The following is a 6,021-nucleotide window of genomic DNA, read 5'->3' as shown; positions in this document are numbered from 1 at the left end:
GCTGGTATAATAGCAGTAAAGTATATAGATTTGTATACTATCGTGTCCTGTCATTTATAGAAATGCTCACCCACTGAATCCAAGATGCCTTTTGGTAGGTCTCAAACAGGATGAAGGGGAATATTTCCAGATTTTTGTTTATTTATTTACAGCCTGCTCTAATTTCCATTGTGGTAGAGTTGCAATTGTGCCCCTCTGATATGTCAGAATGGGGCAGAACCTAAAGCAGTGGAGGCTGGCCCATTCAGGCACATGGGGTACTGCCCCACCAACCTCAGTCTGACCTCAGCCGCCACCACCATCACCACTACCCCATCTGCCCTGCCTTCTTATTTACAACCAGCCCGGGGGGCGGCCCTGCCTGCCAGCTTCCTCCTCCTCCTAAGTCTCAGTGTTGCCCCTTGTAGAACTCCGTAGGGAAGAGGACGGGCACAAAGCTAGAATCAGCTAGCTCTGCCTGTCATTGGCTTTGGCTCCACTCACATTTGGTCTCCCGGCCTTGTGCCCTACCAATCCACCACTGAGCGGAAGATCTACAGGTGCCACCCATTATATACTTGCCTTTGGTAGAAATTCCATACATTCCATCCACTTTGTTGGAGTCAACCCACAATGTCCAAAGTAATTAATTTTATTATTTGTTTGTTTATTATTTGATTTATACCCTGCTCTTCCTCCCAGCAGGAGCTCAGGGCAGCAATATAGGAGCCAGTTGCAATATTTATTTATTCATTTATTACATTTGTACCCCGCCTTTCTTTTTTCATGAAACCCAAGGCAGCTTACATATGATTCCCAGGCAGTCTCCCATCCAGGCACTGACCAGACCTACAACTGCAATATAGGAGCCAGTTTCTAGGATTCTATCAAACTCTAGAACAGCGACAGCCAACATGGTACCTTCCATATGTCTTATTGGGCTTCTTCTCCCATGATCCCTGACCATTCATCGTGCTGGCTGGAGCTGATGGGACTTGGAGTTCAACAACATCTAGAGGGCACCACATTGGCTACTCTGTTCTAGAAGGCCCAAGAGTAAAAGCAGAGTGAACTCAGGAAGATCAGGCTAGCTTGGTTCTCAATGGCTTCACTATGTTTTATGGGGCAAAACTGCTCCTTGATCTCAGGTACCATCATGCAAAATGTGGTTAAAATTAGGGCAACTGAGAAAGATTCCATCTGCCATCTTGATTCAAAAGGGTGTCCAATTGTATCCAAACAATCCAAACCTGCTCTTTGGTCTACCCCTTTTTTTTAATTCATTTTTTATCTATTTAAAGTTCTTATATACTGCTTTACGTCAATGCAGACCCCAAAGCAGTTTTCATTTAAAGAAAACAGTAATAACAAAATCAACAAAATATCAAATAAATATAAAACATAACAATTCATAACAATTCCCTTCCATTTAAGAGCCAAGTAAGAGAAAAAGGGCTACAGCCATACTACCCTGAACATGCCCGATTTCGGAAGCTAAACACGGTCAGGCCTGGCTAGTACTTGGATGGGAGACCGCCTGGGAATACCAGGTGCTGTAGGCTTAGAGGAAGGCAATGGTAAACCACCTCTGAATACCTTACCATGAAAACCCTATGAATATATCCAAAAAAGATTGATAGGGTCGTTATAAGTCGTAATCGACTTGAAGGCATATAACAAGAGAAAAAGAGAGTCAGCTTCCAAAGGCACTTAAAAATAATGGTCCTTTGGTCCTAATGGTGAAAGCCCATTAATGTTTTGGCTGTTCTCGCTTCCGGGGGGGGGGGCGTGGGAGAACCCCAGTGCAAAATTTAGCTACGCTATCTTAAGAGGAGTCCAAATAGAGAGCAAACAGCCAACTTTCCAAAATACATAGTAGATACAGAAGGCCCCAGGTCCAAGCCCTGACTTCTCCAGTTAGAAGGATTAGGTTGAGCAGGTGATGTGAAAAACCTCTGCCGGAGAGACCCAGGTGAGCCACTGATCAATCAGATTAGGACGGCGTTCTTCATCTTTAGAGGAAGGTGTTGCTGGAGTGCAACTCCCGTCATCCCCATTCAACTTGGCCAATTGTCAGGGATGATGGGAGTCACAGTCCAGGAACATCTAGCAAGAGGCAGCTTCCTATGTTCACCTCCATGAAGGGAAAGTCAAAGTGGTATACTGGGAGACAACGCTATAGCAAGGCAAAACCGCCTTTTATCACCTTGAACATCCAAGCAGGCACCAACATGGATCCAAGGAGTGGTAGTATGCAAAGAACTCCGGGTATGACTTTCTGCTCCCTGCAACATCTAAACAGTTGAATGCTTTAGAGAAGGAGCAGGGAACCTTTTTTAACCCAAGAGCCACATTCCCTTCTGGGCAGCTTTCTGGGGGCCACATGCCAGTGGTGGGCAGGGCCTGAGGCAAACGTGGGCAGGGTAACACATGTGAATTTTACCTTCGAACAGTAGGATCATTTCTACACACAAGATGGTTGTTTTGTCTAGAACGTAACCGTTTATGTTTGCCATGTAAACGCTGGCTACATCAGCTGACATTTTGATATAATTCTATATATATATATTTGTAATGCTGATATTTTAGGCATTTTTAGTCATCTGATATATTTGTCTGTTTTTTGTATTTTTACATGTATATAATTGGTGTGATGAGATTACATGTATATAATTGGTCGCCATCTCTGTTATTTTTTCAGTGCCTTTTGGAGACTTCCCTCTTTCAACAAGCCTTTTAAGTTGAGACCTATCCCAGTCTGCGTCTGTGTTGGAATTGTTTTTTAATATGTTTTTTTTTAAAAAAACCTTTTAAAAAAAAGTTTTTAACTCTTTTTTTAAAGATGTCTTTAAAGCTTTTTTAAAAAAATGTTTTTAAAGTTGTTTTGTTTTAATGTATTTTAAGGTCTGTTTTTATTATTTATTTATTATTTTATTTATACCCCGCCCTTCCTTCCAGCAGGAGCCCAGGGCGGCAAACAAAAACACTAAAAACACTTTAAAACATCATAAAAAGACCTTAAAATACATTTTGATGGTTTAAGCTAGAAGCACAATTAGAGTTCAAGGGGGCGTACCCAATGCAATTCCAACTCGGAGTACAAGGTTTGTTTTATTGTCTTATGCTATTATTTGTATTATTTTACATTGTTTTTTAGTATTTTAAGTGCCTGTTTCATGGTTTTAAGGTTGCGTATGGTTTAATTGTATTTTAATTGTATGTTTTTGTATGCTTTTAACTACATGTAGTTTTATTTGTAAGCCGCCGTGAGTTCCAGTTTGGAAAAAGGTCGGGGTAAAAATAAAGTTTCATTCATTCATTCATTCATTCAGAGTCGACCCGTTGAAATTGATGGACATGTGTCATTTAGGTTCACTAGTTTCAGAGGCTCTGCTCTGAGTAGAGCTTAGCTGGATACATCCCAGCCAGGTGAAAATGCTCAAAGAAGGTGCAAAGCAAGTTTGGGGAAGGGTGCTGCTCAGATGGAGGTGTGACTTAGGGAGAGTCCCCAGGGCCCCATGCATTTGGCCCCTGGCCTGAGGTTCCTCATTCTTGCTTTGGACATCGATGGCCTTTTTGCTTTTTAGAGGTGGGCAAAATCAATAGCAGCAGGGGACAGCGCTGCCAGGGAGTGAATGTTTGACCTCTGACCTGCTCTCTAAGGCCTGGGGAGTGGGATCGCTGTAGCTATTCAAGACAAAAGGTCTTTGTTTATTACTTCAAACCTACTGGGGAAGAAGCTCCGGCCATTCAAACCAGTTCTGCTGTAGTTCCACGAAACGGTCTTTTGTTCAAGTTTGCAAAAAAAGAAAGAAACGATTGTAAAATTCTCCTTTGATCGAACCACACGTCTCTGATCCTTCTTCCCTCCATCAGCAGGACCGGGAGTACCGCTCCCCATCTTGATCTGTGGGTCCGCAGGGGAAGGAGCAACATCCGCCGCTGTGGGAACGTGGCCATGAATGGCCACTCTCGTGAAAGCTTTAGGAGAGAAAGAAAAGAAAAGGCAGAGAATATGTCAGCGCCAACTAAGTTCTTTGGCAGCAACTATTCTAACGGCAATTACAGTTTGTCGTTTGGTTTGGTTTGTATGTTGTTGTTGTTGTTTTTAAAGATGTCCAAAAAGCATTGTAAGAAGCACGCTGCAAACTTACCAAAAACTTGGGGGGGGGGTTGATGACCTCCCAGAAAGATAAACAGGTGCCAGCTAAAGCCCTATAGGATTGATTTTCTATGGCTAAGCTGGCATCCCGTGACATCTGTTTTGGCCCGTTTCAGAAAAACAGCGTGAGCCATCGTCGTCCCTAAAAGGAGCAGTCAGTTTCTCACAAAATACAAATGCATTATGTGAAGTGTCAGACTGTACCAGATTAGATTGCTTCCCTTTTCTTCCTTTGCTCTGTGTGGTTTTTTGCTTGGTCATTGATGGTCTTTCCAGGCAGGCAGGAAATCTAGTAGTAGTAGTAGTAGTAGTATTGTTGTTATTGTTATGAGTAGTAGTATTTTTGTTAACAACAACAACAACAACAACAACTAATAATAATAATAATAATAATTTCCGTTTCTTACCCACCCTTCACCTTAAGGTCCCAGAGCAGGTTACAGCAATTTCAAATTCAGTGTTAAAAACAGTTGAAAACAAGTTACAGTCACAGGGATAGGGTGGGTCCTGAAAATATGCAACTGAGGTGTCAAAGGCCAGGGGAAAGAGGTGCGTCTTCAGTATCTGACGAAAACCATTTAATGAAGGTGCCAGGCACGCCTCTGTAAGGAGGGAATTTCACAACCTCAGAGAAAAGACACTCTGCATGTGCTCAGATAAATTAAACTCAAAGTAACAGAATGTTTGGAATCAAACGCAGGTCATCCCCACACATAATGCTGTACTTCAGGGATGCGGGGTACTGATGGTGGTGGCCACATCCGGGGTTCTGTCTGGCCTGCAAGACTCTGCCTAGGCCTCACCTCCTCATCAGTCACACCCTCCACTGGCCGTGCTTCTCGCCCTCATGTGTTTTACCTGGTGTCTTTGAACTCTGTTTGCACCGTCGCCGGACACAGCCTAATCTAAGGTGGGTCACAACAGCAGCACTAACACCATACCAATATATGGTAAAACATTAAGATACAGATCCCCAACTACATGTTTGGGTTAAAAGTGGGTTCCAGGTCTGAAAAGGATGAAGACTACTGTTGTACAGTAATGTTATCTGTGTGGGTCATTAAAAAAAAAAAAAGACTCCCAAGTAAATTGCATACAGGATTGTCAATCTTTCAAAAAAAAAAATTGGTACGCTTGTAACGTTTAGGTGCCTCTTGAAGACCTTTTCATTCTTGGAACTGTTGGGGTGCAACTCAGTTTGCACTGAAGTCTGTTTTGTCTGCATGTGGAAAAGTAGACAGCAAGAGGAACCTCCATGCTTCCTAGACTGCCCTTTCCTTTCTAATCTGTGTTGATCTACCTTCCAGTGCTAGACTGATACTCTTAGGGTTGCTGACCTCACTCCCTACTTCTCATCTTCCACTCCTGTCTTAGAGAGGAGGCCCATCGGGCTCTCTCTTCTCCTGGGATGCAGGAACAAGCATGCTGTGTTGCATCTCCACCTTAGCTAGCCAGAACTAGGGAACTTTCCTATCCAACATCTATTTCCGTTAATACCAGTTTATTGTGTTCTTAAAGCCAGAGTCTCAGCATGATTAACGCTGAGCACAGTAAAGTGTGCTCCTTCAACAGGGATCCTGTGACCCTTCAGCTTCTGCCAGCATTCAGCTGCAATGCTAACATTTATGCCGACAGGCCTTTGCAACTGTTTACTTTTTAATCAGTCACCTTAATTATTAATTATTTTCTGTATTTTTTATTTTTTTTAAAGGGGTGTTTTATGTTTTAACGTTGTACACTGCCCTGACATTATATGATTATATGACATTTTTATAAATAAATGAATAAACAAAAGTGTCTTTCCAGCCAGGAAGAATGACCTAATCTCTGAGCAGGGACAGAGTGCCTTTCCTTCCAAGAGAACACTTTCCTGAAGGAAC

General features: G+C 42.6%; 1 pseudogene; it reads left to right on the top strand.

Annotated features, from left to right (window-relative positions):
- The first annotated feature begins 1,432 nt into the window (after positions 1 to 1,432).
- Positions 1,433 to 1,541, top strand: LOC133373616 (5S ribosomal RNA; annotated as a pseudogene).
- Positions 1,542 to 6,021: the final 4,480 nt, after the last annotated feature.

Source organism: Rhineura floridana, chromosome 19 (assembly GCF_030035675.1).
Source record: "Rhineura floridana isolate rRhiFlo1 chromosome 19, rRhiFlo1.hap2, whole genome shotgun sequence".
Taxonomy (NCBI): domain Eukaryota; kingdom Metazoa; phylum Chordata; class Lepidosauria; order Squamata; family Rhineuridae; genus Rhineura; species Rhineura floridana.
The sequence above is the reverse complement of the archived record's forward strand: the minus strand, read 5'-3'. Positions and strand labels throughout refer to the sequence as shown.